At 37.4% G+C, this 23,358-nt stretch overlaps 1 long non-coding RNA gene across 1 annotated transcript; it reads right to left on the reverse strand.

Annotated features, from left to right (window-relative positions):
- Positions 1-755: 755 nt before the first annotated feature.
- On the reverse strand, positions 756-20,703 carry LOC115411192 (uncharacterized). Its single transcript, XR_003934179.1, has 3 exons — positions 20,693-20,703; positions 18,230-18,235; positions 756-890 (listed from the first exon to the last, which is right to left on the reverse strand). It is a non-coding gene; the product is annotated as an uncharacterized LOC115411192 (long non-coding RNA).
- Positions 20,704-23,358: the final 2,655 nt, after the last annotated feature.

The raw sequence follows: 23,358 nt of genomic DNA on the forward strand, positions 1-23,358 counted from the left end.
AGTTGGTACGATAAGGTCACTGAGCATTTTCTTAAAAAGGAAATGAGGGCCGAATTTATGTTTAAATAACTTGACTTTTTTTGAGCCGACAATGAGCTTCCCCTGTCTGAAAGACGAGCAGCCGCCACTGTTTCACTGATCAGTGTTTCTTTTTCTGTGAACTGAACTTAAAATATTTATAACGAAAGAACTTGAACCAGCTCAGACTTTTTGTGAGATTCTGAACATTTTAGTACCAGATAAATTCTTGGTAATATGGGGTTACTGCCAGAAACCACGAGGTTCTGGGATGCTTGTGAGAAAATGTGACATATTGCCATCATGGCAACAGACTCTTCTGATTTAATATCAATTTATTGAGTCTTTTTGTGTATATAGGTCTATCTGTCAATGTCCAACAAACAGTAATAATAATTGATAAATTAGTCCATACTGTTTGGACTACTGGGAGGAGGGCGGGGACGCATGCAAATCTGTGGACCTGTCACGGACCTCCCTGACCAACTATAGGTCAGTCTCAGGAGGGGTTATATATAGAGCTTATATTTGAATGAGGGGATCTGTGTGTGGACCACAGCTGATGCATGTCACTGACTTACACTGGTATGATTTCTGCGGGCCCATCACAGAGTTTTCAGCAATTCCATGATGCAGTCACAGATTTTGAGTTAAGGGTTCATGGTCATTACATGGAATTCTGATCAATCTCCCAGTAGAAGTGGGAGGTACTTTCACTGGAGGAGAACTCAACTAATTAAATCAAAGTCCACATATGACAACCTATCAGTGCTCAATAGTAACTATATTGATATCTCTAACCATTTCAGTGTTATAAACCATCAAAATACAGACCATTATAAGGAAAGGCAAATTTTGAATGTTTCAAAAATCTGTAAAAAATCCAAATTTCTCAAAAGTGTGAACAAACTTTGTAGACATTGTCCCAAGAGAGCTACATACTTTTTTTTTTTTTTTTTAATCAATCCTCCCAGTAGTTTTGTGGGAGAAGATATTTGAAGAAATTGCTAATGAAGATGATGACAACAAAGACGACGATGTGGACACAGCGCCTTCACAGTAGCTCATGGCCTATCAGCTGGTGAGTTAAAAACACAGTAGCTTCGTTTAACAAACCCACACACCCCACATACAGTGGTAGCTAGCAGTCTGGACAAGGCCTTTCATTATTCTGTCTGCAGCTGTTGACGACTACAGACCTACCACAGTTTGAATCAAAATCGTTCAAATCCTTTTCCGGCACATCGGAAAAGTGGTTTGTGATGATAAATAATATTTACATAATGTGATTGTTTAAGTATCTCAAGGTGAAGCTGGGTGTCTTTGGAAATCAATATATGGTCACCTTAAAAATAGTAACATTAAAAGTAATGATTAATAAAATTCCCCTTATGTATAGTTACTGTTTTGAACGAAAAAAAAAGAAGAAACCACCTCAAGTGGGAGAAGAACCAGGAAAGAATAAATCCCAATTTTCTTTTCCTCACTCCAGACATTTCTGTTGTCATTTCCAAATCCTGAAGTACCATGTCGTCTTTTATGCTTTCACCAGCTGTTTGTATGATTTCCACCTTTTTTCTAATTTCAGATCAGTCTTTAGTACTTCGAAAGTGTGTTAAGTATTTAATGAACCTGTAGTAGGAAGAAAAAAAAACAACAAATGAAATAGTTGCAAATAGCCATTATTTGACTTATTTAAACTCAATGCTATTAATAGAATATATTACTAATATAATGATATAGTGCAATGTTTAAATCTTCAACTTTCTTGTGTAGGGAAACAAAATGGACTTTGGTTTGGACCAACAATAATAGAATGACATCGTCTCTAAATGTAAGTCAATGTGTTTGTCTCTGCAGATGCATTTTTCTGTGTCTGATCAGGAATGTGCTGATGACACTGTGGTATATACCCACGGTAAAACCATGGAAGAGGTCACTCAAAAATTAACACAAGAAATGGAGAAGGTTTCTAATTGGTTGAGGAACTCCTGTCCAACTTTGAATGTTGAGAAAACTGTCGATATTTTTTACAAACCGCAATAAACCCAAGAATTTTTCTCACATCCTGATAGAAGGACAAAAAATTAAGAATATAACTGAATTTAAATATTTAGGTGCTACACTTGACCCAAATCTAAGCTTTAAAAAGTACATTAAAAAGATGGCAAATACAATAAAATTTAACTATGCTAACGTCAGATATATCAGAAACTCACTGTCCACTGAAGCGTCAAATATGTATCTAAATGCAATGACAGTTCTACATTTTCTTTACTGTATGACCGGTTGGTCGCAGGCTTGTAAATCTGCCCTGAGGCCTCTAGAATCATTGTATAAGTACTCGCTTAAGATCCATGACAAGAAAAGGCGAGCATTCCATCACTGCTTAATTTTGTCCAAATATAAGATCTTAAGCTTCGAAAATGTAAATATATATACTAGGCCTGTATCATTACACGTACCGAACCGAACTGTTTCGGTACACACCTGTTCGGTTCAGTACACAGCTGTACCGAAACGGCACAGTATGATGAGAAAAAGAAACGAAAGACGTTGTTCAATGCGGAACTTTAAATCCACACAAGTTTTACACGGACATATGGAACTAGTGCACGGCGACCCGAAATATGGAATAGCAGCTGATATAAGGTTAAAAAAAAACAACAAATATGATGTGAACCTGGAAGGAAGAGACTGAAGACCTTCCACCATCAGTACAGTCCAGTTTATGAATCACATCAGGTCCCAGTGAAAGACAATAACAAGGAAAGAGAAGATAAGATGAACACTGTTTGGCCCCTAGGAACTACAGTAGTTCTAAAACACACTAGCTCTGTCTGTCTGTCTGTCTCTCTTTCTCTCTCTCTCTCTCACACACACACACACACACACACACACTGTATAACATTTAAAGAATGTAAAGTTTCACTTTCATTTCACGCCAGCGTTAGTTACGTTAGTTATGGACCGCATCCCCCCTCAGCTCCGACAACCCCCCCCCGTGTTTCTGACAAATTGCACCCTGCACACACACACACACACACACACACACACACACACACACACACACACACACACACACACACACACACACACACACAAGTACACAAAGTGGCCTAAGCCGTTTGTTCTCTGTCCTAAAATAAATAATTTGGTTAATTTTGTTCTCAATGTAGCTCCTCAGTTTGTTAAAAGAGAATATGAGTTTGTCCTCTTGTTAATATTGCACTTCATGCAGATTTTTTTTTTTTTTTTATGCAGAATGTGAACTGACAGAACTGTGATTAGATTTTTGTTGTTTGTTCAAAACTACCTTTCAGGGAAAAGTGCAATACTAATGTTTAAAATACATTTAGTAATATTTTATTTATTTTATTTTCTATGTGATTTATAGCAGCAGAATTATATTATTCCTGTTTTGCTATATTCTATTGTCTCCAAAAATTTTGGGAAAAATGTTCAAAAATTCATAAATGCATTAAAGACATTTTGAGGGGTTTTCTTTCTTCCCGTACCGAACCGAAAAATAAATGAACCGTGGCTTTCATAACCGAAAACGTACCAAACCGAAAATTTTGCGTACTGTTACAGGCCTAGTATATACAGATGTGTGTCTGTTGTTTAAGGTTATCCATCATTCTGCTGCTCCTCCTTTGAAAAGGTTTATTTCTTCGAATTCTGGAAAAACATCTTGAATTACTCAATCAACAACAAGCAACAAGTGCAGGATTCCAAGACACAAAACAGCATTTGCAAATTCAGCATTCTCATGTGTGGCCATGCGCCAGTGGAACACATTACCAACAGAACTACTAACAAGTACAAACTATCACACATTCTCCCGCATGATGAAAAAACATCTACTGTCAAACCAAACCTGGAGACATAATGCAATGTGATGTAAACATGTTCAGAGTGTGTGTGACAGACTGCAGTGGGACATAAGAGTGAATGGTTGGATGGGAATGAATATTTTACATAGATGGAGTTATAAATATGCAACTTTTACTGTTTTTTACTGTTTTATTTTTAATTAATGTCTGTTTTTTTTAATGATAACATCAGCCTGCCCAGGGACTACAGGTGGAAATTAGCACTAGTGCTAGAACCTGGCACACTACATCTCTCCTTTTTGAGGTTAATGTATATTGTGCATTGTCCCTGTCTAAATAAATAAATAAAATGAAAATGAAATGAAATGAATGTCCACCACAGTTGTACATTTGTGTTGTTGTGTGTTAGTGGGTGTCACAGTGGATAACCTGGATGTTATTTTGACTGTGTCTCTGGAAGACAACAGCGATGCAGATCGTCTGTGGAAGGGGAGGCCTGTCTGATGGAGCCATTCATCCATCAGTGGTAGTTTTCCAACAGAACCAGTAGATCCAGAGGTCAGTACTGTGACGATTGGCCGAGTGGAGGAGGAAACACACCAGGAAGCTGGAATGATCTTCACTGTGGTATAATTTATTTACAGTGATCGTCCAAGGCACATAGCCCTTAGGGCTGTGTTAATGAAAAAAACAAACAAACAAAAACAAACTGACTGATGAAAAACAGCACGACAGAACATAAGGAAACTCAGATATCGACAACAGAAACTAAAGCTCAGCACATGGCTACGGGCAACCAGCTTCATCAGCCTGTTCCACACAAGCAGGGCCACACTTGACACTCAGCCTGAGAGCCTCTACTTCAGACCTGTTATAGAGGGTATGCACATGTGTCACTTCCCCCTGGGCCACGCCCCTCTTAGTCAGAAATTGGGCAATACAAACACTGTATCATATGTGACAAATCAATTGAAAATAAATTGTTGCGCAATTTCTATTTTTAAAAAATGTATAGAAAAACAAAACAAACCCAAGAACCTCTACACCAACCTTCTCCATTGACAAAAAAAAACAAAAAACAGAAACAAAAAAAAAGTCTTGAAAGGTTCACATTTAGAATATTGATGCGTTATGTGTTACATGAGGTAAATTTCCGAATAGAAAAACAAAGACGAGGACCAGGTGGAAAAATTGCCATAAAGGTCAATCTGGAACAAAGGGGACTTAAGAAAAAAAAAAAAGAAGAAGTCTAAAGCATATGCTCCTAGTTTTCATTTGTTTCCATTACCTCATGACAGTGGACTTCACATATATGCTACAAGTGTGTTGTTTCAGACTGTAAGCACTCCAAACACACCCCACAACACACACATGTACTGATTCACTGCATTAAACACATCCATTATTCAGGAGGTTGGCCTTTGGTCATCGCTAAAGAAGAATAAAACCTACCTGACCGAATGTCATGGCTTCTAAACTCTTCCTGAATTAGTGCAAGGACCAGGAGGCTGGGACTATGGCTGATCCAGAACAGGATTTAAACCTTCCACCTACAGGACAAGGTGTTAAGCTCTTCAGCTCTTTCTGTGTTTTTTTTTTTTTTATCTTTTCAAGAATATGTTTGAGCTTCAAATCTCTCCATGTACTGAACCAAGTCTATTTGTCTATCTAGGGACAAAAAGATTTGGAAGGAAGAAAGGTTAGGAGTTAAGCCACACCAAAAATATTTATTCTCCCACCTGTTCTCAGCTGCATTTGAATAGAGCTTTTTTTCTTTTAAGCTTAAAGTTTTTATCTGCTTATCTGTTTTATCTATTTATCTGATTTTTTTGGTTTGTTTGTTTGTTTTTCTCATGCCTATACTTTTTAATGCTTCTGCTGTTATGCTTTTAATGTTTTATGTAAAGCACACTGAATTGTCTTGTACACAAAATGTGTTATATAAATAAACCTGCCTTGCCTTGCCTCTAATTACCTCTGCCAAGTGTAATGGCAGAGGTTATGTTTACCTCCACCAAGGAGGTTATGTTTTTGTCAGTGTTGGTTTGTCTGTCTGTCTGTCTGTGTGCAAGATAACTCAAAAAGTTATGGACAGATTTGGATGAAAATTTCAGGAAATGTTGATACTGGCACAAGGAACAAATGATTAAATTTTGGTAGTGATCGGGGTGTGGGGGGGGGGGGGGGGGGGGGGGGCCACGGGGGCCCACTGATCTGCCTTGGCGGAGGTCTGCGCTCTCTGAGTGCTTCTGGTTTCATCTGGGTTTGTCTGTCTGTTTGTCAGTTAGCAAGATAATTCAAAAAGTTATGGATGAAATTTTCATGAAATGTTGATACTGGCACAAGGAACAAATTATTAAATTTTGGTGGTGATCGGGGGGGTGGGGTGGGGGGACTGATCTGCCTTGGTGGAGGTCTGCGCTCTCCAAGTGCTTTTCTAGTTTGTGTTTGGTTTTTAATTATTTTCTTTTTGGCTACATTTTCATTTGTATTGTCTTCCGTCACTACTGTTTGTGCTTATCTTACACAGTTGGAACAAAACAGAAAGATTACCCCACAACATCTGGGAGGTCCACCCATATCGGAGCATAAACTGAACAAAGCAGAGAAAGGTAGGATGGCAGATGATTAACTGTGACGGTTGTTATACTTACAGACAATACTGCGTACATACATTCACAATATGGACCATTGTGTTGGGGAATATTCCTGTTAACATCTTTAATCATTACTTGGAACAAATCTGCAACCCCATTGTGTTTATACAAGTTGTTGGAGAATCTCATTTTATCTTCATTATCTTCTATGTGTCTGTATTCTCCTGCATGTTCGTTTATAAAGAATAACAATGAGTTCAGGCGGTCTCAGTTAACTATTTAAAAAACAAAGGCAAGGCAAGGCAGATTTATTTGTATAGCACAATTCATACACAGGGCATACAAGTAGCAACTGATAAGCTGTACAGAGCTCTGGGTCTCTTTATTTCCCTGACAACAGTATACTTTGCCAGTTCGTAAAGTCTGACTCACTATTCTTTTCCAGACCCAGTGTTTTATAGTAGACAATAGTTATCTAGACGTGTAGCTTGATCTCATCTTCTGATTGGGTCCTTGGATAAGTGTTTCCATTTCGTGCGTTGGGTTTTCTCCAGCGGCTTCACGTTGCTCCTTGAAACTCCACCATGTAACCTGTTTTGACGACAGTTAAGATATACACATCCTTGTTCCCCCTTATCTAAGCAACATATTTCATGTCTTTGCAAAGCTGCTCTCGTACTAGGTAGGTTGTGTCACAAAAAATGAACTGGTACTACCTGACTCTAAGGTCAAGCAGATGTTTGACCCTATACTGACCATGTTTACATCTTCTCTCCTATAGCAGGGGTGTAAAACTCATTTTAGTTCAGGGGCCACATTCAGCTAAATTTGATCTGAAGTGGGCCCGAAAATAATAACATAATAATATATAAATAATGCAACTCCAAGCTTTTCTCTGTTTTAGAGCGAAAAAAGTAAATTTACATTACGAAAAGGTTTACAGCTACAAACTATTCTTTTAAAAGATGTGAATAACATGAACAAACTGAAAAAATAAGTGTAATTTTAACAATATTGTGTCTCAGTTTATCATTTACACATGTACATTATAACTTACAGATCACAGTGGATCTACAAACACACAAAACATTTAATAACAGGCAGAATATTGTTAAAATTAAAAAAAAAAAAAAAAAAACTCTTAAGAAATTTCAGGTTGTTCATATTTGTTCAGGTTATTCACATTTTTTGCAAAATTATACTTTGTTTTAGTGAAAATACATGAAAATATTTACATTTACAAACAGAAAAATCTGGAGTTGTCATTATTTCTATGTTATTATGATAGTAATTTACTGAATCCTGCCCACTTGAGATTGAATTGGTCTGAATGTGGAACCTGAACTAAAAGGATTGTTAATTTCTTAGTGTAATTTTTGGATTTCACAAATTCATCCCAAGGGCCGGACTGGACCCTTTGGCGGGCCAGATTTGGCCCCCGGGCTACATGTTTGACATCTGTGTCCTATAGTTTATGATCCTATGTGGGGAAGTGTATTCAAAAGTGTAGCTAAGGTAAAACCTAAGTCCTGTGATCATAAATCTGCCAGTTTAGTATGTGGACTAAGATGTGCTATCATAAGAACTTTACCACTCACTAGTGAAACAAAGAAATCTAGTGAAACAAAATAATTTTCTTAAAACATTAACTACTTCTAACTAATATGTGATTAAACTTAAGACTTTAACTATCTAAAGTAAAATAATATGAAGTATCTTTTGAGATCATTACATTTTGATTAAATGTTAATTAAATACTGATTAATTCTAACAAAGTATATAAGCTCTTTGATCCGTTGAGGGGTATTTGGTCTGTGCATTTATCCCATCTGTGAATTAGTGACATACACACAGTGAGCAGTGGGCTGCCTGTCCAAGGAGTAGTGAGGGGTCAGATGCCTTGCTCAAGGGCACCTCAGCTGTGGATGTGGGCATGAGAGAGTGAGGTTCAACCACTTTCCCACACTCTTCCTACTAGTCAGGGACTGAACCGGCAACCAGTAGGATAAATGAAGCCCTAACCATAGTCAGGAATGGATGAACAAGTTAAAGTTGGTTCTCAGTTTCCTTTAGCGCCATCGTGGTCAAAAATGGTACGGTCCACAATAGGGGTGTCTGAAAGTGTTTTGTATTAAACTGTTCCTACGCTAAGAATGGGAGTTGACTTGTATTGCTTTTTTTTTCACAAAATCAGAAGAATTATCCAACCCATCAGAAGTCCTCTGATAACTCGGCAGTGCTTGGATGTATTAGAGATGAACGGGAGGTGGAGTACAGGACGCTGATCACAGACTTTGTGGAGTGGTCCCACGCTAACCACCTGCTCCTGAACATGGACAGGACCAAGGAGCTGGTGGTGGACTTCAGGAGGCAGAGGTACACCAGTAGAGCCAATCACAATTCAGGGCCAGGAGATGGAACTTGTGGTCCACTACAAGTACCTGGCAGACCATGTGAACTGCAATCTGGACCAAGGTTTTTATCGTTAACGAAAACTAACGAAATGACGAAAACTAGAATTGAAAAAAAATTTTTGTTAACGGAAATAAAAAAATATATATATATATAATTAAAAGAAAAAATAATAACTAACTGAAACTGTATTGTGTGCTTACAAAACTAACTAAAACATATAAAAATTATGGATAAAAATTCCCTTCGTTTTCTTCTTTGTCCACATTGGATTGATACAAAAGCGATTTATTTCGCTGTAGCAATTTTAGCTAGCGGCACCATACGACACTTCACGGTCTGTCACTTCTTATCACTTGTCATTTTGTCGTCTTCTGGTCCCCACTCTACCTGGAAACATGGAGATTAAAGTTGAGAGAACGCAGCAGAGTCCTGTATGGGATTTATTTGAATACGACGGCAAAGAAGATAAAAGATATGAAAAAACTCAAACTAAACTAAAACTAAGCATTCAGAAAAAAACAAAAACTAATAAATACTAGCAAACGAATTAAAACTAACTGAATTAGACGGGGAAAAAAAGTCAAAACTAAATAAAACTAAACTATAAGGAAAAATCCAAAACTATTAGAACCTTGATCTGGACTGGAAGGACAACAGTGGTGCTGTGTATAAGAAGGGCATTAGTAGAAAGCTCAGGTCCTTTAATGTATGCTGCAAGATGCTGGAGTTCTTCTACCCACCTGTGGATGTTAGTGCCCTGTACTTTGTCGTGGTAAGCTGGGGGAGCAGCATCAGAAAGAGGGACATCAATCAGATCAACATCTTGAACACGCCAGTAACAGTAAATCTCAAAAACCACAATTAATTTAGGTTAATGAATTTACGGCATCAGATATCTTTAGATTTTATACACAGGGTAACTCTTTTCGCTTTGCTCTGACTTAAACTGCGTGCCCATGCGAAACACTTGACCGCTGGTGTTTCTCCACCTTACTCCAATACTTCCGTAAAAACGGCTGTCCAGTTAAATCCGGGCTGCCCCAGAGGGGGGTCGCTTTATTTAAATCATTAACTCACCAGTTATGTTTCGGATGGAGGGACCAACCCAGGAGAAATGAAGAATCCACCAAAAAAGAAGGGTTGAGGTTTTAAAAAGTTGAAACAGAGCTTGATTTATTGCTTCAGGCAAAAATAGAAAAAGTTACAAAAAAAGAAAGAAGTCAGTTATCAGTTAGTCTAGCATCAAACACACTATTCGTCTCTGGCTTTGTCTCATCTACATGAAAATCTTCTTCATTACATTTTATAGTCTTCAGTCACTTGGAAGACTTCCATATTTGGTTCATAATCTCAACATTCATATATGATTGGTTTGACAGTTGTTGCTGGGTAAAACATGTCACAGCTTATGTCAATAACTCCACGTAAGCTAATTCTAAGAAAAACCCCATTTGAAAGTTCACTTGAGTTAATCGCACCTTGGTTTGACATTTGCACCAACAATTTAGCTTACACTGCACAGTTAATCCACAAAGAGTTTCCGTAAGTACGTCTAGTTCTAACACTTGCGCAATTCTTGACCACAGAGAGTCCCTAAATTCATTATCAAGATTAACTCAGCTCGCTTTTACCACAAAGCTGCAAGATAAGATCTTTTTCTTAGAATCTGACCTTTTCTCCAAGTTCAGCACACACGAACAAAAGATTCAAAGATAAAGATAAAGCAAGATTCAAAGCTACACATTCAACTTCCATTTAACGTAAGATACGTCTCACAAACAAACTGATCTGAAAAGCAGGACACGTTATTGGCAGGACATGGAGACGTTTGAGTCAGTAGGGACAGGAGGACACAGGAGAAGCTGCTCTCCATCAGGGACAATTCTTTCCACCCACTTGGCTTGCGGTGACTTCATTCATATCATTCTCCATCCACCTGTACAACCACTCACCCCTCTAACTCATACATTCACATTACTGCACTTTAGTCACTTTCACACCTGAATGTAAATAGTGTGTATCTACTTCCATTTCCTGTAGATTTGTACACACACTACAAACAAAAAGTTAAGGATATTTTTAATTTTTGGGCTATTTTTTTCATTTGGGATTCTTGCACTCCACTTTTTACTTTTTTGTGTGTGAACTGAATTGAAACACATTTTTTTAATGACCAGACATAGTTTTATTTACAAATGGTAAAAATGACCAAAAAAAAAGAAATATCCTTCACTTTTTGTGTGTAGTGTATATAATTGTATTTTGCATGTTTTTTCCTGTTTTATTAGTTTATTCTATTTATATTATTTATGGCTTTTATCTCTTCACACTTACTTTCCTTTTTCCTTTTTTTTTTTTTTTTTTTTTTTTTTTTTTGCTTTTTTGCAAGTGTTTTTTTAGGAATGTTTCAAGAATGTTTTTGTATGAAACTGAACTATTGTGACCAAATAATTTCCCTTGTGGATCAATAAAGTTTGTCTAAGTCCAAAACTGATATTTTTGTCTCTTTAGGGGGGTCTGGGTCTTCTCACAAGTACAGACCCCCCAGTACCCCCCTTAATTTGAATTATGAACCAAACTGTAGTGAATTTAAAGAGCAGCAGTTGGGATGCCAGATGGTCTTTAGCTGAAAGTACCAACCTTTTTCATTCAGATGTTCTAATTGAGGTCATAAAGAGGAGGTTGACTAAAAACTCTCCTTAAAGGAAGGATGTTTTTGGAAACCTTTACTTTTAGATGCCTACATGAATGTCTATTTAAATCCTCACAATGTGTTTCTTTGCATGAAATTGTGTAGGTGTACTGCTTTCTAAATCTGGCTTGCTGCGGCTGTTTACTCTCCCCCGCAATGATCTAAAAACACAAGGAAAACCACGCAATATGTACACTAAAATTGATGCATTCCAAAGTGTAGTGGCAAATGAATCAAAGGGAGTGAGCAAAGCACTCTGCAGAGAGATCAAAAGTGGTGCGTTTCTGCACCTGCCAGTATATGGTGGCTCTCCAAGGGAAACAAAACTACACCTCGAATCCTGAAGGGACCTTAACACCAACACCAGACTACTGATTTCTCAGCTCCTGTTGTTTTTTGGGGTCTGAGGCAATATGAGAAGCACAGGGACACATAGAGGGATGGAAATAGGTATTATTAGTGAAGGTTATATATTGAAGTGTTTCATCTAAAGGGTGTGATGTGCCTTCCATCCTGACCACACAATCAGGAGATACCAAAGGGCAGAATGGGACACGTCCTTTCTATGAACCCTGACCATCTGCTGTTGTCTTCTGGGAGTTTCAGAGAGAAAAGCCAAATCATTCATGTTTATTTGCTGTGTATGAGGAAGTATTGACAAAAATCTTGCTACATTTTGAACCATGTGCTCATATTCAATGCCTTTCATTGACTCATAATGCTCTACTTCACTTGCTTTTTTCATCTGTTTTTCATTACTTCAGTGATTTTCTTGTCTGAGAACCGACTGTTAATAAATACTGTGTCACTGAATACATTTAACATATCGTGTATATATTGTCAGTACTACAAACCATCCATATGCCTATATCAATAATCCAATAATTCCACAAACCGGTCAGGTCTTGTTCAAATCTACTAAAATAGCATCAATAAGCCACTGGATAACATGTTCATTATTATGAGCTGCTTATTGCAGTTTGAGTAGGTTTCACATGAACATGATTAACCCATAAAGACAAACCTCTACCATCTATTTATGTAAACGTTTAATCCCTGTTGATCCATTAATACTATACATGTAAATAATCAGTGCAAAATACAGTTTGTCATCTTTTCATGGTCATCAGATATGATCCATTTGGACATTCAGAGGCTCTGTAGTGAATGTGGAAACACCATCATCTTCTACAATATTGATTCACCAGTTAAACCAATAGGGGTGTAAGAAAATATCGGTTCTGCAATATATCACGATATTTCATTTCACAATATTGTATCGATATTAAAAAGTACTGTATTGATATTTTTAGGTATTTATTCAAATGCAGATATTGTGAAGGCTCATTTTTTTTCTTGTTTTTTTGTTTTTTATTTATTATCATTTAACACTATTCATTAAATAATGTTAGTTCCTTTGTTGGGATTGAACTAAAATAATGTTATGATGTTAGTTATGAACTAATAGAATATGAACATTTGAACAGGATCTTAAATTGTAATGTCTGTAAAACATCATCTCAGTTTGAACACAGAAACAATTTTGTGATATAGGATTAGATCCTGTTGTGACCAAATAAAAATGTGTTTAGTATTTGTGCATATTCTGGTGTAATTCAATTCTTCAAGGAAATAATCATTAAAAAAAAAAGAAACAAGTGAAAAAAAAATGGCCTTTTTACCAGTATCATGATATATATTGCATCGTGATCCTTGTATTGTGATTTGTATCGTATCGCTAGATTCTTGTCAATACACATTCCTATAAACCATTGGAGTTTCATAAATGATAGTGGATGGAGATGCTTGGTTTATGTTCAGTTATTGATATATTTGCTGAAAAAGTCACTTTTTTTCAGTTTTCTCTGTTTAGATACAATAACCTATGTATTTACTCAAGTTTTCATGAGCATCTAAATTAAGTATTGAAAATGAAATTATAGGAAAATACATGATTTACAGTGAAAATGGCAAAATACAGAGGATAATATAATAATAAATTACTTAAGTGTGTCTTATTCCAGATTTGTTTTCTGGTATAGTAGGAACCATGATGTTTTGGTACCGCAGGTACCGGTCATCACTAATGTTTAAATCCCAGCCCTATGTTGTAAACTCCTCCCTGTTACTCCGTCACTCATTCCGTACTCTGCTCAGGCTGTGAATGTAAAGGCTGTAGCCGATGATATTTAGTGGAATTCATTACTTATGTGACACATTTCAATTTCAAAGAACAACAGACTATCAACTGACCTCCCAGTAACATAACACAATGGAGAAGTGGGTTTAACGCGGAAGCTGGAGCCGGCGCTGGAGCCAGGACAAACCCACCAATAGAAACTCTTCTCTCATCCATCGGCGTAGGCCCCGCCCATTAAGCGCAGTTGAATTTGCAAGCAAAACTTTTGAAGCTGCAAGCAAAGAGGAGTGATTTTCATGCAGAACTTTTGAAGTCTCAAGCAAAAGTTTTTAACTCACAAGCAATGAGGACTGATTTATAAGCACAATTATCTTTTTTTTTATTGCCACTTACTGTCTTTTGCTCTCAAATCTCTTTTTTGGTTGCAAATCTGTTCTTTTTAATTGATGAATAAAGAAACAAATGTGTCTCCATACCTTTCTAGGAAGCGTGTGACAAGCCTCAAGGTCCGTAGACTGGATAGTTATGCTTTTAGTTTCGAGGAAGTTAATTACCTACCATTCCAGTGTTTCTAGCTCCTCAGGCGGTGTGTCCACGAGCCCGGTAGACCCTCTGGCCACGGTTGCATATGAACGATACTTTACATCCAGTCCAGAAATAATAACATCCTCCATTCTTGTGTACTGCTCTAATTCATCAGTTCGCCGTTCCAGACCTTCAATTCTGTTGTTCTTTTCTTTAATCAATCTGTTCAGTTCCTTCACATCTTCCTTTAGTTGTTTAACGTCTGTCACCACCTGAAGCAGTTTCGGTATCTCGGTTGTAAATTCACTAACCTCTTTTCCCAAGCTTATCAGCGAAGCCTTAATCTCCCCCAGCTCTTCTTCATGCTTCTTGCTTGTTCCCATTTTAGCTTTGGTTTTGTCTCTCACTTTGTCTTTGGTTGCTGCTGTTGTTTTTCCAGTTTTCAGTGCCATATATTTTCTGATTATTACTTTATTAGATTTTAGTAAATTAGAAGTGAGAGAGACATTGTTACTATTCTACTGTTTCATTGGATTTGTTGACACAGTGTAATGTCAGCTTCAAGGGCTTTGATTAGCTTTTATCCTCCTACTTATTTAGTCTGATGAGACCTCATCTGAGGACTGTGTGGGCATGTTGGATTGACTTTTATCAAGTCTGTATCAAACCCACTCTTTGTTTTATTTTGTTTTATTCAGGAATCTTACCTGACACGTGATGACTCCTGGTAATTTTCCCCTGTGGCTTTGCCCACCTTTGACTGGGGCAGCAATTGAATCTATGCAAAAAAGTGCAGACTTCCTGAGTCAAAATATTTGTGTGGCCTGTGTAGATACTTTATGACCTGAGCAGAAAAAGTACACGAGTAAACCTACATTATTAACTACCGGCTGTGTCACATTCAGGTGTTCCAGTTCTAGAACATTGGTATAGTAGTGCATATGGCTCACTATCATCTTCCTGTTCCACCGAAGCGGACCAGAGCCATCATCACTGTTATTGGCCCCACTTGTGCTTTTCTTACTGAAGATGTTGCTTCTGATATTCCTTGTGTGCAGTGAGTAGAAAGTGAGAAACTCAGGAGACAAATCATTTCCAACATCTCTCTCTTTCTTTTTTTTTTTTTTCCAAAGTACAATCAATGTTTCTGAGCCTTTTGGCCAGGAGTTCAGCTAACGTGGGAATTAAGGTGAGAAGTTCAAGCATTCTGTTTGTGCAGGTGTGTCATTTACTATCAATAATGGGAAAAAATAATAAAATAATTTTTTTTAAAAAAGAGAAAAAGAACATGTATTGTGAGGTCACAGTGATTTCGACCTTTTGCCACCAAAATGTAATCAGTTGTGTTTAATTTGTTTGAGATACGGTGTTTACAAGAGCTAATTTAACCTTTGTTCTTTTTGATAAAGTCTTTAATCATGACCATTATTGTGAAGTTGCACTGGGGCATTGATCTTTGTTTTGGCCACCAAATCTGATCAATTGCGTCAAATATGAAAAAAAAAGTGCTTACAAGAGCAAAATTGACCTTTGTCCTTTTGAATATGAAATGTTATCACATCATCATATCTTTTCAAATAATTATAAGTTTTATTCATCTATATTTTAAAAGTCAAGTGGCTTCTGTGTGCGTGTATGTGTGTGTGTGTCTCGGGATTCACACAAAATCCAGAAAGAGCTGACTACTGCCGTTTGTCATACTTACGTGTTTTTGGTCAAGAAACGGACTAGCACAAAGGGCAAGTTGATAGGACCAATATTTGGGGAGGTATTAGTAATTTTGGAACACAATAGCCTTCCAATCATGATGCTATGGCCAGAACACTTTGGCGGTGACTGCTGGACAAATGCGGCACAGCACACATGAATATAAAAACAGCATAAAAACTACTACATTTAGAACCTGTGGATCTCCACGGGTCAGTGCGCTAGTTTATAATTACTTTGTAAAGTCTTGACTTGTAGTGTTTGTTTACAGTGAGTTTCATCTTAGACCTTCAACCATAAGATCCAAACAGTTCACCCTTGAGTCCATGTTAATGTTTTCGCCAAATTTGAAAGAAATTCCCTTAAGCTGCTCCTGAGAAATGACCTCCACCAAAGTGCACTGATATGAGGTGATAGTGACTGATGACTCCCTGAATCCCTTACTTTCAGACCCCACTTTGAAAACCTGGAAAAGAAGTTAAAGCTTAAACTGGGCTTTTACTTTCAAAATAAGTTGTGTTTTTCTTTTGATGTAAAAAAGCGCCTTGTCTGTGCCCCTTTTTTATTGGTGTTAGATTATGGAGATCTACTTTATATGAATGCATCGTCCAAATATCTTCAAATGGTTGACACAATTTATCATGCTTCTCTTAGGTTTATTACTAATTCTAAAGCCATGACACATCATTGTGAGTTGTATTCCAGAGTGGGTTGGCCTGCCCTGTTCATTAGGAGGTTGGGACACTGGTACACCTTTATGTACAAGGCCATACTTGGACCATTGCCTTCCTTTATTTGTAGTTTAATAACAAGAAGAAGTGTTGATTCTTATTGTCTGTGATCAAACGAGCATTTGTTCCTCTTTGTGCTGTTCGCCCGTACAGAGCTGGGTAGAAGGGTAAAAGGGCATTTGGAATATGTTGCTAAAAGACTGGAAACTGAGTGAACTGATTTCATTGAATGCTTTTAAATTCAAACTCAAAGTGCTAGCAGCTCGAGAATAACTCAATGACTTGCACTTGTTTTTCATAGATTGATTTGTCCTGTAAATTGTATGTTGTAACTGTGTGTTGTATTTCATGCTGCCTCTTGGCCAGGACTCCCTTGGAAAAGAGGTTCGTAATCTCAATGGGATCTTTTTTCCTGGTCAAATAGAAGTTAAATATTAAAAAAAAAAAAAAAAAAAAAAGAAGGGGCCTTGATATTTGACCTTTGGCCACTAAAATCTTCAGTTCATCCTTGAATCCGAATATATGAAAATATTCAGTCATATTTTAAATGTAACAGGGTCAGGTTAACCCTTTCATGCATAGTGGTCACTACAGTGGACAGCTATTCTACAGCTGTTCTCTTGTATATTCATGGATTGTGTTGTTCTTTTCGTTATTTTTTTAATTTTTTTTTTTTTACACATATCTTTATTAAAGTTTTAAGACACTGCATGTCTTTTCTGACATTGAATTGGTAACATTGTGTAGATCTCTCCTGAGGATAAACCCCCAGAATCACAAGCCTTCCCCACAGTTTTCACACAATTTATCAGTAAATACATGTTTCTGTGTCAAAAATTAAATGTGTGGTGTCCAGCTGAGTGGATATTTTTACAACTTCATGAAAAATAGGTTCATAAGAATTTTTTTGTCATTATTACTTTTTTTTATGTATCTAAAAATATATATTATTTTTATTTTATTTTTTTTATTTATTTTTCAGAAGAAAATTTTCTATCACATTGTTTTTTTCATGCCTAAAGAGGAATAAAAACACTCAGGAAAAAAATTTGATTAAGGTTCTCATAATTCGTGCATGAAAGGTTTAAATGACCAATATGAAGAACTGTAAGTTAACAGTATTTTCTCATCGCACCTTTCCTGGAGAAAAATCTAATTTCTATCTGTGAATGTACAAAAAGAAAATATATCCAAAGCACTCTGCACAGTAACACACAGTAGAACACCTTTATTCAAATGTCATGGAGAAATTCTTGAAACACAGACAGTGCTTTTACAGGTTCAGAACAGAGCTGGGTAACAGCCCACATGTAGCAGCAAAAACAGCTTCTTCTGGGGTCGGATGTCTTTTATGTTTGAACTATTTTTCCCCCCACCAAAGAGCAGCTTTATTACACTTATTCGAACTTCGGAGCGCTCTGAATGTTCACTGTTTGAAAAGAATACCGAAAGGCGAAAGCAGTGTCTGACATAAAAAAAAAAAAAAAAATGAAGACGAAGAAAAAACTTTAGAATTGGATATGTGTTTGCATCCTGCCAGAGCTGACCTCTTTGACACTGATGCACACTCAACTCTCCAAACAGCAACACAAGGCTCGCTTTGAGGCAACACAATAGAAATGGGGAAAGAAATATTCCTCTAAATTGTAAAGAATCATCAAAAGTCTGACTGAGGGGTTCTGATTTTAATTAGCAGAGTATGACAATCCCATAGGACTTCAATTTCAATTTTCCGATAACTGTTCTTTAACGCATTTAATCTCTCTGATCTGATAATAACCTCTACATTTATTAATCTCTATTTCTTTTTAATCTGTTACAGCAGTATCAGTCATTTGCCTATAATTTCTTCTGTCTTGGGGCCTTTGATAATATATGTTCCTATTACATGTGGCACTGATGACATTGTTCACTTCATTTTCCCTCCTGTTTGCTAACATTAATTCATGGCACATTACACACACACACACCCCTCTGCCCAGACTCATACATTTCTCCTCATGTACAATTAGGTGCCTCATGTGGGTGTCAAAGCCAACACGTCAGAGTCTCTATTTGACTTGCTGCACTTAGTTTCACCTTCAGGTCTGCGCTAACAGAAAGAAATTCTCCTCAGCTCAACTGTGGGGCACTCAGGCATTGATGAAAGTCGTGACCCTTTCACAATTTCAGTGCAGCGTGGTGTTACGGCTGAACAGACTTATCAATGAAACATAAAGAAACCCGTGAAGCTCTCAGTTATAAACGCAAATGAGTTTCTGTTACGTAAAAGATATAGGGAAGATTAAAAACAAAACTGCAGAATGCTTTATTTCCAATCGGACAATCAGTGTTACTTGTCTGTGAGATGAGCTGTTTTCCCATTCAGTGCGGTGACGTCAAACTGACCCACTTGACAGTCAAAGTAGGGTTTTTGATATGTATATTCACTGAAATTATCATCCCTGTTTCACTATCTCATGATTTCATTATCTGCAATTAGATGACAAGAGAACTTTTGTAATAATTGCTGCAATTATTGTTAGCCCGTGCCTATTTGCATTTTGCTTGTCTCATGATTTAAAAGTAAACCGCCAGCAGTAATAAAGCTATGAGGAATAATTACCTTTAAAGGGATGATAATGATAGAATAAGCAGAAAACAATGTACCTGCTCCTGGAACAACAACACTGTTTAATCTGCATTGCTTCAAGAGGAAAAGAGGAAACCTTTACTTTCCAATGTGGAAAACAACACGAAACAAGCCTGTGTTTGAACATAAGCCAGTATCGATTAAAAGGTACCCACAAAGAGCCTATGAATGTACCTTAAAATATCTTATCTCTGTTAAAGTGAAAGTCATTCACAAGCAATATACACTCTGGAGCCAGCAAAGGAATGGAGAGTCTCTTTTCTCTGACCTCTCTAACCATCAGATGAGTTGTAATCGACAGATGCGTCTGTCTGTCGATGTGTGAACCCTGCTGGAATCTGTAAAATGAATGGAGGGAGATCTCACCACAAAATTGAATGTCTGCTGCCAGTCACGCAGAAAGAAGTGAGCAACATCTACACAAGTCATGTTCTGGAGTGACATTCGCCGTGCCTCTTTGATGCATTATTTAAGCGGAAAGCATACAAGGGTTTCCTTATGTATTCCATGTCCGTGTCCCAGGGAGTTTTCAGCAGGGTCAGACTCAAATCAAGGGTTATTCAGTCACATCTAAATTACAATCAGAGGTCTTTTCTAAATGTCTTGGATGAGAGAAAACTGAAGGACATACTATTGTTCTGGTGCCATAGCAACACAGTCTTACATCTGCTGTGGGGGTAAAAATAGAATTTTACTTTCCCTAATTGCCAAATGAGACTACTTAACAAAAAAAATAATTAAAAACAGGCTGGTGTAAACAGGTGTTGATAGAACAACAAAAAACGTGCAGATTCTCAGGTACAAGTATTATTACCTGTTGTGTGAGCGCCATCTGCTGGTAACCTCTAAGCAGAGACAGCTGTGTGCTATTCCCATACTGACCACTAGGTGGACACCGTGTCACTGTATGCACTGTGATGCTGATACACTGTGGGTGCAAACACCTTCCTGACTGAAAATGCCATGACAACTTGCTTGATAAAAACCTCTTCACTAGAGTGTCATTTCCTGCAGAGTCTGTACTCATATTTGCAGATAAAGTCTTGTGTTTTGTTTCGTTTATCTCACAGTGACAGATAAGTCCACCCATGCACCAGCGTTATCAGTAAACTTATCACAACTATATAATCTGTACAGGCTGGGCTCCCTGTGTTGTCCAGTAGTAACCCTGGCTGTGACTGTCGCTCTTGATCATAGATAAAAAGTACAATAACAACATGTACAGAAACTGATAATGTGTTGTCAAAGCAATAAAAGATTCATGTGACTGGGTTGAGCATGTAATAAACCCCATTAATGCAATAAATTCATGGGTATAGTTAGCATAATCCCTACTTTATATCATAAGAGACACATGTATCATTTAATGAACGCGACCTAGTACTACTTAATGATACACACACTTCAAAATTTTAACTTATTTTATTACCCCATCAATAATCATTACACAATTTATATTATCCAGCTTCTTATGACAGTAGGATCTTATTAAATAGCTGCTTAAAAATTCAGTATTGATGCTGTTTATGCTGCATATGTACTGTTGATAATAATCAGCATTTATTATTTATTATGAGTAAACATGAAAATCATTTCATTGCGCTTTGCATCACACTTCTCTGTGTTATATTTGTAGGACATTCATTGAAATGCGAGGCCTTTCAGCTGAGTCTTGATTCAAAACCATCTATTCAATAGCAGGGTGTGCACTCTTTCAGTATTTTCTGTTCAACAATAATGTCAATGTAAAACCACACACGAGGTTCCCTTTTTTCATTCTAAAACTCTTTCATTTTGCAATGCAGCAGTGTGTCAGATGATGTGATTTTAAGCTTTGTAAGTATAATCCTTAGAATATGGTCACTTCAAATGCTGCGTGGACTTACTTGCAAAGCAACGCAGTGATGCAAGGCTGGAGAAACTGTTTAAAACAAAAGAAAAGCACATGCTTACAACACACCAAGGCATCATGCCTTCATGACAAGTACGAGGCAGAACAACAAGGACAACAGTAGAAGCGGAGTTGTATGGGACACACTGTTCAAACATCCACCCGGTCATGTGATGCCTCATGAGAGCCCCTTGATCACATGATATTTGCGAGTTACATGCGGCACCTTCCAATGGTGAGATCAAGGCCTTGGTGGTGTGATTGAAAGTGCAATGGTCTTAGAAAGGGCAGTTGGCAGAAAGACAAACATTTAGAGCCTAACAATCACTTTCAACAAACGACGTGACTATATTTCTTTTAAGAATCCTGAAAGGGAAACTGAAATTATACCTTATGATAGTGTGAATGTGAGAGCAAATAAATAATGGATCACTAATGTAAAGCACTTTAGGTGCCTTGACAAGTGCTATAGAAATCTATATATATTTATTATTATTATTATTATTATTATTATTATTATTATTATTATTATTATTAGTGGTAGTAGTAGTAATATTAACTTTTCTTACATTGTATGAATCCAACAACTACTAAATGTTATGCATGTGAGTTTTGTTTTGTTTTTTGTTTTTTTATCACTGTGGATTTGCATCACTTCGCTTTACTGGATAAAGAAACCCAAATCTGCAGCACAATGGAGCAAACGAAACTGAACAAATATGTGCATGACATATAAGAATACTGTCCATCTGTACAATGTAATCTAATCCTCTCACTATCTCTCTCTTTGACACACTCTCAAACACATGTACTGTGTGGATGAGTAGACGCGATTGGCTGAGAGTGAGACCTGAGCGCACACCCGTTGTAATATGGGCTTCTCATTGGCTGCTGCATGTGTGCTGTTCATATGCACTTCTACTGCAGATCACTTCAATAGAGCTTTTGTGCAAACATGCCACTCTTGGTGTGTGTGAATGTGTGCAGGTGGTATAATTTACCTGAGCTGTACTCTATCGCAGCCCAAAATACAAAAATAATGTCTTAGTTAATCTTTCAAAGCATGGTTTTGTGACATTGGAGGAGAGATGTTTACTTCAGTGTGTTTGGAGCTTGTTTACACACCAAGCAGAAGAATGTGTTTACACTGCTGGTCAAAAATCATAAAGTAATTAAAAGGCCACTACTGATACTGTACTTATCACGGAGGAGCAATTTTGCAAGAGAAAAGATAAAGTGAAGTATTTTCCTTGAAAGAAAAATGGCTTTTATAAGGTCAACAGCAGCAATAAGCTAAGCAGTGGGAGACGCAGCTGATAACAGAAGGGTTAGTTCATCACAGCAGACACACAGGGAGGGAGTAGGCTTTACAGCAGTACTTTTACAACCCCACTTATTGCAAGTAGCACTTTATAGAAATGAAATATTTGTCAGTTGAAACTGTGAAATAGCTTTCCCGTCTGAGTCAGAATTTGTTTACAGAGACATGTTTTTTCCTGTTTTGGGAAGCACCGAATAAGCATGAAACAGGGGTAGGATCTCGCTATGAAAAAGGTGAAGCCGCTCTGAAACAATTTCAGAGCCGAGCACTAAAGAACAAAGGGGCTGGGAGATTGCATCCCAGTGCCACGCCCCCGGGCTGTGGAGTCAGGGCCTTTTTGGCACCCTTTGTTAAGATGCCTGATACACTCTATACCCCAGAATCCCCTTTCATCTCTCATGGCATGGTGAGAGACTGAGAAGACTGTGTGTATCCAGAGAATCAGGGCTGTTGGTGAAAGGAAGGAGATGGGGTTGGAGAATTTGGAGCAAGTTGTGGAATGGTTATTAATCAGGTAACAAAAAGGAATAGATGCTGCAATTACCTTTAAATGCATTCTATCTAGGATTATATTACAGAAAAATAGGTCAAACCATTTGAGGTTCTCCTAACGTGCTGTCTCTCAGCTCTTAGAGAAGCTAAACCATTTTGACACCTGAACTAGAGAGAATAAACAGAATGAAGTTGAGACCGTTTTCATCTTAATCAAGCATCCAGGGGGATGGATTTGGATGTTTCCCTTCATAATTTCACACAGGATTGTGGAAAAAAAAATTGTCAAGCTTGAGTTTGATAGATCAATTTACCCAGCTGTTCCAGCAGGCTTTTCCTTTTAGCTATAATTCAATCCCTC

The sequence above is a fragment of the Sphaeramia orbicularis genome, chromosome 20 (genome assembly GCF_902148855.1).
Source record: "Sphaeramia orbicularis chromosome 20, fSphaOr1.1, whole genome shotgun sequence".
In the NCBI taxonomy this organism is placed as follows: domain Eukaryota; kingdom Metazoa; phylum Chordata; class Actinopteri; order Kurtiformes; family Apogonidae; genus Sphaeramia; species Sphaeramia orbicularis.